Source organism: Carlito syrichta, unplaced genomic scaffold (assembly GCF_000164805.1).
Source record: "Carlito syrichta isolate Samal-C Ts95f unplaced genomic scaffold, Tarsius_syrichta-2.0.1 Scaffold263506, whole genome shotgun sequence".
In the NCBI taxonomy this organism is placed as follows: Eukaryota; Metazoa; Chordata; class Mammalia; order Primates; family Tarsiidae; genus Carlito; species Carlito syrichta.
Genome location: NW_007207602.1, coordinates 485,107 through 498,129, shown reverse-complemented (window position 1 = coordinate 498,129; position 13,023 = coordinate 485,107). Strand labels below are relative to the sequence as shown.

At 35.9% G+C, this 13,023-nt stretch overlaps 1 protein-coding gene across 1 annotated transcript in view; it reads left to right on the top strand.

The window, feature by feature from the left end:
* Nucleotides 1-13,023, top strand: part of LOC103254031 (lipoxygenase homology domain-containing protein 1-like) — a 241,470-nt gene that overhangs the window by 126,678 nt on the left and 101,769 nt on the right. The gene's annotated exons all lie outside the window — the stretch shown is intronic.

Below are 13,023 nucleotides of genomic sequence, written 5' to 3'. Positions count from 1 at the left end.
GACACAGTTTAATGGATGGTTTAGCTCCTTTTTCAGATGGCTTTACACCAGTTTTAGGTCATTTAAACTATTCACTATGTGTATTACTACAAATGATTAATAGATAGCTTTAAATCTGTACAGACAATTTTACTGTATACCATGAAAAAATTTATGTTTGGTATTAATTAATTAAATAATAAAATTTAGGCAATTAATATTAACTGCTTATAAAAAGCAGCAGATGTAGCTCTTGAATGTATGATCATTTAAGGAATGAAGTCAGTTCTACTATCGTGTGCCTCTTCTGACCAAAACACCATGTCAGATAATTTTAGGGCCACAGAAATAAATAAAATATTACCCCAAATTTCAGAGATTTATGATCTAATGAAGAAGACAAATGCATACAATTCTGATCATAGTTGTTTTAAAGCTAGTGTCATAGTAAAGTACAAAGGAAAACTAGGTGAAGGAAAACTAGATTTGCTGCTTGATATCTCCGTGTCATGAAACCGTGAACATAAGGATTGACAAAGAAGAATACACTGATAATAGTGGATCGTTGACTATAAACTCAAGCCTCCAACTCTTTTTGAAATTCTGGCTTTCATTTTTTAAACAAAATTTTCCTGCTGTGTCTATGGATTTTGCTTTTTTATACTTGGTTAGTAACTTTACTGTTCAAATAGCCTCTAGGATGTGCTGGAGATACTGACCTATAGTATTTCCTCAAAATGTTACCTCTTTCACCTCATATTTGAGATCCTACGGAACAATACAATTTCTCCTCTATAAAAATAAATGACTGTCTAAGAATACTTCTTAGTAACTTTTCTTTCCAAAATTAGTCTATTCTTTAGACATTTTTCTTACCTGGGCAAAAACTGGTTCCCACTTGGGATTACTTGTCCACTTAAAGCAAAGTGGCCCTTCATATCCTATTCCCTGGGTCCTGTGCTACCAATGTTGATACCTTTTTCTTTCTTAGTATGATGTATTTGCAAATATGACCACAAAAATATTTCCCATTGTTAAATCAGAAACTGTGAAGGATCTAAGTTTTTACCCTACTTGTAAAAGACACAAGAACATGGGATCAGAGACCAGGACTGTTTATTTCTCAGCAAATGTAGCAGCCAGAGGATGTCTTGTGTTGGGTTCCCTGAATTCTAGTCCCTCAATGTCATGATATGAGAGGGTCTGATAGGACCAGCACTTGAAGCCAGGTACAGTTAAGGAGATAAATTTGCAGACTAGGAAGCTCTGATCTTGTATAGGGCTGCCCATTCTTCCTTCCAGAGAGTGAAAGTTATACAGAGATATAGCAGAGATTGTGTGTGTGTGTGTGTGTGTGTGTGTGTGTGTGTGTGTGTGTGTGTGTGTGTGAGAGAGAGAGAGAGAGAATCTTTAAGATGGAATGTCTCCTTATACAAACATTTTGTAAAAGCGTTTGCTCAGAGGTACTAGATTTCTCATGTCCCTACAGGATGGGACTTAAGAAATCTAGGGACTAGAAAGAACTGGCTTCTCATACCCAGTCCATGTGCTAGTTTATAAAGGCAATTTGCTACCCCCACATAAAGAAGTAAAGCTGATTTCCTCACCCATTTCTGAGTCAGCTCTTAATATATATATATAAAACTTTAATTTCTAACATCTGCATATTCTACCCTCACTTCTTGGGTGAATCCTTCTTGGAATCTAGCCTTCATGCAGTAAAGAGTCTCAGCAGCCATGTGGAGAGGTCCTTAGGGAAAGATCTGTCTCTGACAGCCCTAGCTGAATTTCCAACCTGCAGCCACCACCAGCTGCCAGCATGTGAACCTCTGTGTAGACCAAACTAATTGGCAGATGATGAAAATAGAGAAAGTTTTTTACCTTTCAATGTTTCTAGCATCCTCATATGCTGGGTTCTACCATATATAAAGCAGAATGAGCTTTTCTAAAAAAGGCAAGTACAGGACAGTATGAGTAATTTCCCTCAGTGTGAGGAAAATTTCATTTTGTAACAGGAGATCTTTTATGTGTGATAATTACTTGCAGGATTATCTCCTGATGTTATGCTCAGTGTCCCATAAATTCACACTCATGAATCAGTTTTCACATGCCTCGAAAGTGTTGTGATAAAAAATGCTGATCCACAGACATCTTTTCAAGAAAATATTTTAAGAACATGTCTTTGAGATCTTTTGACTTACAATTTTCACTCCCCGAAACTACGTGTTTTTTTTTTTTTTTGTCACCACAAGCCAGTATTTCTATTTAGTTATCAAGCTGGTTGTGAGTTTAGTTATTTCTATACTCAGAGAGTTATAATGCTCAGATCTCTGAGTGCTACTGGACCATTCCTTGGAAACAATGGGCCTAAAAGCAGACATACAGCATGAAAAGATTCTTTGAAATGCAACAGGGAGCTTCATTTTCTGATCATAAGTTTTTGGGTACTAAAAACAATGCTGTGACATTGACAATGACAGTCATAAAACGTCTTCATGTGTCTGTTGTGGGGTCCTATAACTAAAAGGAAGGACCAAACAAAGCTATTCAGTTTTTAACAATGAACCTTTGATGGCTACTTTTATGTCTGACAGTTTCGCAAATTTCACATCTCATGAAATTTCAAAAGATTTACTCTAAAATATAGATTCATATAGTTCTTTCATTTTATAGTAGTAGTCTTTCAAGATAAAACATTCATAATCTAGATTCAGGTATATTTCATTTATATTACTGAAAGGATATTTAAATATTTACAATATATTATGTAGTTGGAAGTTTCTAATGTGTCATTATTGCCTGTCCTCTTTATTATTTCTGTATGCAGCTATGTAAATAGTTTTACCTGGTTTTGATAGTGTCTTTTGTTTTTGGAGTGTTTATCCGTACTATGTCAGACTATTGCATATGGAAAAAGTAATTGTATTTTTCAGTGTGGAGGTTTTAAAATATGTTCCACAAATTACTTGACACTGCTCCCTTCAATGGGGGGAAGCTAATCCCTCTCCGCATGAGTATAGGCTGGATTTAACCACTATCTTCTTATAGAATGTGGTGGAAATGAATGTGTGTTACTTTCATGAGTGGGTCATAAGAGGCGTTACAGATTCCTTCTGGCACTCTTTCGTAGATCATTCTCTCTGAGGGAGGCCAGCTGCCATGTCACAAAGACATTCAAGCAGCCTTGTGGAGAGGCTGACATAGCAAGGCATAGAAGCTTCTTGCCAACAGCCTTGTGAGTGCGTCATCCTGTAAGCGGATCCTCTGGCTCCAGTCAAGCCTTTAGATAACTCTAGCCCCAGTCAATAACTTGATTGTGATATTATGGAGAACCACCCAGATAAGTTGCTTCTAACCTACAGGTTGGGAATTTCTGACCTACAGAAGTTAAAAGAGATAAATGTTCATTTTAAGTTGTGACGTTTGGGAGTCATATTTTACACAGTAAGAGATCACTAACATACCATACACTGTTCTGTAAGGTAACTGCTCGTGGCATTTTCTTACTCTGGGTACTACTTAGGACTCCACTCTCCCTTCACACTAAGTTATGGCCAGGAATGGAAAGGGAAGTTTCACTGTAAGTGGAATCCTTATTTTTTTTTCTTATGTTATGTTATGTTTCTATTTCTATATTCTACAGTGGTGCCATGGGAAGTCCTGAATATTTCGTGTATTTTTTCTATAATGTCAATATTAATGTCCCTTTAATGGCTATGGCTGCATTTTACAAAATGTTCCCTGTAGAGTGCAGTGCAAAGATTATGAAAAATTCTAATAGAAAAATAATGAACCACACCCTTTCATATTAAAACCACTCAACAAACTAGGAATGGAAGGGAGTGTCTTCTACATGGTAAAAGCCATTCATGAAAAACCCACAGCTAAAATTATAGTCAGTGGTTAAAGACTGAAAGCTTTCCCCCTGTTGGGACTTGGGAAACAATATCTCAAAATATGGCACTTTGACCTGCTGAATTATAGAAGTGGCCTCATGATTTCTCTGACCTCTCTCTGCTTAACCCTCTGTGTCTCCCAAAGCCTAGGATAAGACTGTTCTCTGAGGTTTCCTTATCTACCTAGAAATTGGACCTCCAGAGAGAAACACAATTGCCTTTGATCCCTCCCCTGAAATTTCATTAACTAGAAAATATTAAAACTCATGTCACAGAGGAAGAGACAGAAAATTTAACACCTAGATCTCAGAGGGACTTGGAACTTTGTCCCAAACTAGTATTTATTTTTCAGTCCCTTTCAATTTCCAAAGAGAATCACTCACAAGATAATGCCTAACTCTTGGGTCCATTTACTTACCTTCTGAAAATAGCTTTTCCCTATATCCCTGTGTGCTCTTTCCCTATAAAAAGAGATATATAAGCATCGTTACCCCACAGGCTTATTGGGTAATCATTCTCCTGCACTCCCCCATGCGTGCACACTAAAATGTATGCCTTTTCCCCCTATTAATCTGCATTTTGTCAGTTCATTTTCAGTGATCCTTCAGTGGGTGAAGGGGGAAGCTTTTTTCCTTTGTCCCTACAACCCTAAGTCTAAAACAAGCCAAGAATGCCTTCCCTGCCACTTCTAGTCAACATTTTACCGGAAGTTTTAGGTAGAGCAGTTAGGGCAAGAAAAAGAAATAAAGGACATCCAAATTGAAAAGGAAGAAGTAAAATTATATCTATGGATTACCTGATCTCATTTATAGAATACCCAAAAGGTTACACACACACACACACACACACACACACACACACACACACACACACAATTACATCTAGTAAATCAAGTTGTCAAGGTTGTAGGATATAAGATCAACACACATACATTATTTATGTTTACATTTAATATCAATAAGCAATCCAAAAAATGTGTTTAAGAGAACAATTCTACTTATGATACCATCAAATTCTATTAGGAATAAAGATAGATAAGACAATCTCAGAGCACAATCTCATCTTGTGCTTTGGGAGAGACAGAGGATTAAGCAGAGAGAGGTCAGAGAAATCTTGAGGCTACTTCTTTAATTCAGCATGTCGAAGTACCATATTTTGGGATATTATCTGCCGAGCCCCAACAGTAGGAAAACTTTCAGTCTTTAGCCACTGACTATGATTTTAGCTGTGGGTTTTTCATGAATATCCTTTAACATGTAGAAAAAATTCCCTTCCACTCCTAGTTTGTCAAGTGGTTTTAACATGAAAGAGTGTGGTCCATTATTTTTATAATAGAATTTTTTCATAATCATTGAACTGTACAGGAATAAATTCTGAGAATAAATTCAGCCAGGAAGTGCAAGACTTGTATACTGAAAGCTACTAAATATTTTTGAAAGAAAGAAGACTGACCTTACTAGATGAAAAAAAAAATCCCATGTTTGTGGATTGGAAATCCTTTTTTAAATTTTACAACTTTTTATTAAAGCATAATCTACATGCAACAGGCTGCACATATTTAAAGTATATGATTTGACAAGTTTCGACAAATATGTACACCCATGACATTGTCAATTAGGATATTATTTCCATCACTCTCAAAAGTTTCCTTTTGTCCCTTTGCAATACACAAACACACACACACACACGCATACACACAGTCTTCAGGCAACCATTGATCTGTGTGGAAATCTTAATATTGCTAATATGGCAATACTCCTCAAAGCCATCAACAGATTCAGCAAAAGTCCTATCAAAATACCGTCACTTTCTGCAGAAATGGACAAGTGAATAATAAATTTCATCTAGAATTTTGAAAGATCTTGAATAGCCAAAACAATATTGAAAAAGAAAAAGAACAAAGTTGGAAGAATGACATTTCCTGATTTCACAAACTGCTACCAAATATAAATAATAAACAAAAGTGAGGCCTTGGCATAAGGATAGAGATATAGGTCAGCGAGATAAAATTGAGAGTCTAGAAATAGAATTGAATTGGTGATCAATTCATTTTTCAGTAATGGTGCCATCATCATAATGGTGAAACAATAACATCTTCAACAAATGGTACTAGGACAACTGGATATCCAAATACAAAGGAATGAAATTGGACACTTACCTTACGACATATACAAAATTAATTCAAAATGGACTAAAGACCTAAATGTAAGAGCTAAAACTATGATACTCCTAGAAGAAAACATAGATGTAAATAGCTCATCTTTGGTAGAATAGGTGGTTTCTTGGATATGACATCAAAAGCGTAAGAAACAAAGAAAAAAATGGATAAATAGGACATCATCAACTTAAAAACATGTGTGTATCAAAAAAGACTATCAAGAGACAGAGAGACAACCCACCATTGTCATGGTGGACGAACCAGTCACCTGTTAGCTACAGCTCAGGATGTTTCTTCTGCAAATTATGACGTGACCTCTCAAAACTTCCCAATAAAAACTTTGGTTGACCATTTGATTGGAGGAACAAATTCCACGTGTACTACAAGAGGTCCACACTCAAAAAGATAATTCTGAGTTTTTTGTTTCCCTTTGCATATATGTACTTTCAGTTATACACTTTTATTTTGATATAGCAAATACATAGATTCATTTTGTATGTGTTAGGTACTGTTCTAAGTCCTTTGCTAATATTAATTCATTTCATCTTTGCAATAATACTATTGAGCTAAATACTACTATCCTCATTTTACATATGAGAAAACTGAGAAACAAGGAGATTAGATTCCTTTGCTATCAAAGAGGTAGAACCAGGATTCAAACCCTGGGGGTTTAGCACCAGACTCTATGACATTAACCACTGCATCTTAGCTTAACCACTTTATTTTCATTCATTTTTTTCCCTGCCCTAATAAAGTTATATGTTAAAACAATTTTTATTACCATTTTATGTCTGCCTATGTCTAATAGTTTTGCTTTATGTTTGCTGCTATAATCTGATGAAGAAAGTTTCATAAATATTACTATATTTATGTTTTTACTGTTAAGGCTTTCAGTGTCTCATTAATGCACTGTGCTTTCAATTCTACATTACTGATATTAATACTGCATATCTTGTTTTCCTATTGTTTGCATGAGTCCAGTGTATCTGTATGCTTTAATTCAGAGGGTTTTTATTTAAAAAATTGTAATAAAATTATGTTAAAAAAGCAAAAACTAATTATGAATATCTTTGGCTTTAGCAAGGAGTTTATGCTCATTTACAGTCAATAGCATATGTTTGGGTTTACTTATAACATTTAGTATTATCCCTTTTGTTTCTTTTGCTTTCTCTCTTTTGCCACAAAGATCTGCTCCCTTTCTTTTCTTATATAGGCTTTTATTTTTCTCTTCCATTGTTTGAAATTATTCATCTCTTTTTAAAGTTTTCTAGAAAATGTTATTTTTTTTTTTTTTTGAGTTGGAGTCTCACTCTGTCGCCCAGACTGGAGTGCAGTGGCCGCTCCCGGCCACCGCAGCCTCGACCTGCTGGGCTCCGGCGATCCTTCCGCCTCAGCCTTCCGAGTAGCCGGAATTACAGGCACGCGCTACCACACCCGGCTGATTTTTTGATTTATTGTAGAGATGAGGTCTCGCTGCCCAGGCGGGTCTCGAACCCGCGGGCTCAGGCAATCCACTCACCTCAGCCTCCCAAAGGCGCGGGATTACAGGCTGAGCCACCGAGCCCGGCTGAAAATGTTATTTATTTTATATTTGATGTAACTTTCTTCCCTTACTAAATAAATAGTACTCATAAAATATTTGAAGAACACCATTAAATCATAAATATGAAAATTTAAATTGCTGCTAGACTCATTACCTAGTGATAGCCAGTGAATTTGATAGCCAGTGAATTTCTTCTAGTCTTGCCTATATTAAAACATACAAATATATATAGCATTATACTAAATACACATATTTTATGTAATATAATTTTAAAAATATAATCAGCTAAGCAGAACAGTCAATGTAATGTTTTAATTTTGTTGCCTAATATTAGCAAGTGATTATTTTTCCATAGCATTACCTATTCTTAAAGGCATTAAAATTATACAGTGGTTCCTTCTCATTCATGAGGGATACATTTCAAGATACCACAGTGGATGCCTGAAATCTGGAATAAAACTGAACTTCATATATGCTACGTTTTTTCCTACATCTGTACATACATATGACAAAGTTTAATTTATAAATTAGGCATAAGATATTAACAATAATAATAAAATAGAAAAATTATGACAAATACTGTAATAAAAGTTTTGTGAATATGGTCTCTTTTTCTCTCAAAATACTATTAATATAACATTTTCAGACTGCAGTTGACTGTGAGTGACTGAAACCAAGGAATGCAAAACTGCAGATAAGGGTGGACTCCATTCAATAGACTTGCCACAGGGATATGGCACTCTATTCTCATGCTTGATAACTGTAGATTATTTTCCTAGCAAAGACTCCTGAAAAATGAAATTACTAGGTTAAAGATAAAGATAATTTTAAGTCTCTTTATACATATTGCTACATCTCTTTCTAGAAGTTACATCTATTTTCACTGTCATCATTGGTGCATGAGTCTTAGACTTGCTACACTCTTGCCATTAAAGTAGAAATAATAATAAAAATACATTCTTTAAACTTTTATTTACACTTGAAACATATACATGAACACATAGTCTTTAATTTTAAAAGTTAGATTCAGGTCTTTTTCTTGCATGAAGCATAACTTTAGTTAAAGGGATCATACATTCCAGTTTGCTCAGTTTTGTTTATGACACAGTTTTTCATCTGCTTGGCATTTCCTTTCACTCTCAGCAGTGTCCTGGTTGGACAATCAATCATATGGTCACTGTAACTCTAATATATTATTCAAAATTTCCAGTTCAGTTTTAATTAAAGTTAAGTGATAATTTAAAGAAAATTGTTTCATAAGTCATATGGCTTCTTGGGTCTTCTTAATTAAAGCTTTCATGATAGACTTCTATACATTTTTGATTGCTTCTTTAATAAATGATTTGTACAGTATGCCCAAGAGAGAAATACCCATTTTCCCTTGTTTTGCAACTTAAAAAAATGTTTTAATGCTTATTTTCTAATTCCCCTTGAATAGAGAAAAATATAGCCATTTTCAGAGCCTGCCACCTGTGTCGATTGTCTTTGGTATACATTCCTATCTACAAGGTACTAATGGAATTCTAATTCCTCTCTTAGATCATGCCTACTGATTATCTACATGGTTTTAAGCCCTATTTCTAGTGAATATCTGGTGATGATTAGCTGCAATTCTTTTCTCTGTCTGGTTCTCTGTTAGTTGGTCTTAACAGAGGATCTGGAAGAAAGTTCATAGTTTAGTATACAGCATTAGCTGTACACTGTGAAATTTTAAAATTTGTCTTCTGCCCAGCACTTACAACATCTTAACTATATTTCTCTGAAATCAAGTAGCTGTTGGCCTCACTCCTCTGTTTTCTGAGAGAAATTTGAAGGACTTTCTTTGTTTAGGCTGGAAATGAATGCACTTTACATTGGATGTTCTTGTTCAGCACCTTTTGCTAAGAACTTTAGTCTCTGATTACAGAAAGAAATGTTGGGTAAAGGAGATTCAATGGAAAAAGATGATTCTTGGAAATATATGTACACAGTAGGGATATGACTGCATTTTTTTCCTAGGACATATACTCTAACCCTTTCACTTAGGTATATAATGGGATGTCTAACACCTTCTCCAATTTGCAGCAAATCAGGGCAATTCGTATCATGAATTAATGAATTTCTCAATTCAGAATCTCACAATAGATCCAACATTAATTTCAAGTGCTATACTGAATGTGGCCACCAACAGGGAGGGTTTGGTTTCATATTTTACTCTAGAAGCCATAAAACAAGTTTTAAACATTTCACCCCACCGCTACAACCATAGTCATCTTGTGTTAAAAGCAGTCTGCTTGCAACCCAAAGCTGTCAACTGCATTTGGTAATTTAAACGTGAACTCTTCTATGACTATTCTGTGCTTACTACAAAAGACCCTGGGAGAGAAGTGTCAGTTGTATGTCTAAAGGCAACTTCCTTAATTCCCTCCTGTGGGTGGAAGGTAGACATGAATAGATTTGAAGCAGAGGAGAAACACTTTGGCAGCTAAGTGGAAATCATATTTGAGGCATGTAGAGAAAGAAAGACTAGTTAGGGAGCTCTTATAATATGTATGTCAAGCAGAAGATAATGAGGACTTGAAATAGTTCAATGGTAGCATTGATGGAGAATAGGGAATAATTTGAGGAATTTCTAGAAGCAAAATTGGCAGGACTTGGTGATTTAATTAGAAAAGGAAGGCGAAAGGAGAAGGATTACCCGATGGTTTCTCATTTGGGTGATTGAGCTGCTGATGGGGTCACCCCCTGTGGTAAGAAGTGAAGAAGGATTTAGAAATGTTTTGTTTGCAAGCTAGGAATATGAAGAAAATTATGAGGTGTCATTTGTGCATGCTGAGTTTGAAGTGTTCGTGAAACATCCAGTTATGTTCAACAGTAAATTATATAAACCTGGAGTTGAGGGAGAGATGAGTGGTGGAGATATAGATCTGGGACTTCCCAATGTGTGGATTATTAAAGCAAACTTCCTAGGGAGCCTTCGAAGAATGAAAAGGGTGGTCACGTGAAGATGGAACCATAGGGACAGCCCAAAGTGAAGAGGATGCAGAGGATGCAGAAAATTTCCCCTTTGCCTTCTGAGGTTAATGACAAAATGTGGGTTAATAGGATAAAAAGTGATACAGATTTATGTGATCATAGTTTTAAGGGGTATGGGGCCTTCAGAATGAAGACTGAAAAATAATACACTGGAAACTATCCATTTTTTGGCTTATATTTAACAAGGTATGAATCTAATTGGGCAAAAAGGGCATGACGCAATGGTAATAGACTGAGTAAGGAAAATAAGCAAAGTCTATCTGTCTAGATTTTTCTCGGCACCTCTGTGCAGTATGCCTTACTTTTGGTGTCGGGCAGGACCCTCTCTAGAATGTAGGTCTCATAAGACAATCAAACAAGGTCAGATAATTTCTTTATGGTCAATTTTTTTTGTTGTTGTTTGTTTTGTTTTAAGAGGCAGGATCTTGCTTTGTTGCCCAGGCTCTGGTGCCCATGGCATCAGCATAGCTCACCACAGCCTCAAACTTCTGGGCTGAAGTGAGCCTGCCTCGGTCTCCCAAGTAGCTAGGACTAGAGGCACACCACCACACTTGGCTAATTTCTTTAATTTTTGTAGAGATGAGGTCTAATTATGTTTCCCAGGCTGGTTGCAATCTCTTGGCCTCAAGCAAACCTCCTGCCTCAGTCTTCCAAAGTGTTGGAATTACAGGTATGAGCTACCATGGTGTGAGCTACCTATTTGAGCCACCTTTTATGGCCAGTGTTTAGGCAGAAAGACAAGGGGAGAATGTGAGTAATATTTTTAGGTTGTATGCCTGGCTTTGGGGAAAAGTGGCTCTGGTTACTGTGACTCACCTTGGAGAAGAGGGATTCTAGTTTCTATGGTTATTAGCCTCTAGGGGAACTGAGGGCCCAGAGACAGGAGGACAGGAGGAGGTCAGACAAAACTTTTGCTTCTGAGACTGTTTCTACAGGCTTCATTTTGGAGTATTATTTTTCTGAGACCCTACAGGGACAATGGAGAATGAGCTAGGAGACTGAGAAGAAAGTTATCAAGGGGGGGGATTTTGTGGAGTTTCAAAAGATGTCTGCAAGTTCAAACATAGTAAAGAGGCAAAGTGAAATGAAAACAAATTCTTCTGTTGTATTTGGCCATTAGAGTTTTTGATGAAATTATTGTGTTTAGGTCCAAAGGATGTTAGCATTAGTCAATCAATTTAAAATCATGTAGACTTACTTATTTTGAAAGATAACAGCATTTTAGATATAAGAACCTTGATAATTTTTATTTATGTTACAGCTAAAAAATTATTTGCACACAGTAGGTGCTCAATAAACAATGGCTGTGTGAATGATTGAACTCTATTGGCGGAGCCAGAACTAGGAAGCATGCAAAAAAAGACAAGGTGTGTTTCCACGTGCACACCATATGTAATGTGGGAGTACTCAGTAATGAGTAACTCACTGAATAGTCAGAGATAAAGGTTTATATAACAACTTAACAAAAAAGGAAGGGGTCATTTAAGGCTTCAGCAGGGAAGTATGGAAAGTTTTGTTGGGCTTTCAGTAAAAAAAGGAGCCAATGGTAGCTGTATTTTCAGAAAAGGATTCAATGCAGTTGTACCTTTGGGAGTATCTACTTAAATTTAGATAATGTTTCTTTCTGTTGATTGGTAAGAGGCTTTCTACTTAATTTTAATACCTTCATTCACATGTGGTGTTCTTTTCCCTAATTTTTTTTTTTTTTTTTTGAGCAGCGCTCTGCAGAACACCAGGAGCCCATGAAAGCATTTTAGAGTTCTTTTAAAACGGTGTATTTTAGCCAGGTGTGGTAGCACATGCCTGTAGTTCTGGCTTCTGGGGAGACTGAGGTGGAAGGATCGCTGGTCGAGCCCCAGCAGGTTGAGGCTGCAGTGATTGTGAGCATGCCATTGCACTCCAGCCTGGGCGACAGAGTGAGACTCCAACTCTAAATAAATAATAAATAAATAAGGTGTATTTTTCCGATTGAAAGATATTTCAGTATTTCTGAAGATCTCATTGATCACACTGACTTGGTTATAATTTTACTAGAAAATAGTTTCTTCCTAATATGTATATATTTGTCAAAAGTCACTTTATGAAGCTTCCAAATCTAGGGACATTCTGTATTGTGTTAAACTTATTAAAATAGAGATCCTTTATTTTTTCTCAGTGGTAGGAGTTCATTTATTCAACAGATATTTATAAAACACATCCTATTGATGATACTAAGCATGGTAATAATGGCAATGGATGAATATCCATTCTATCATAACACTTTTATTTGATACTCCTAATCAACTTTAAAAGAAAGAAGTTTTTATAACAAGATCTATAAATTAAAAAAAATATATTTTACTGACTCTTTACCAAAAATGATGATGCCTTTATAGTTTTATGGTTTTAGATTTTGATATTTATGAAATCATTAGATCCAATGGAAGAGTAAA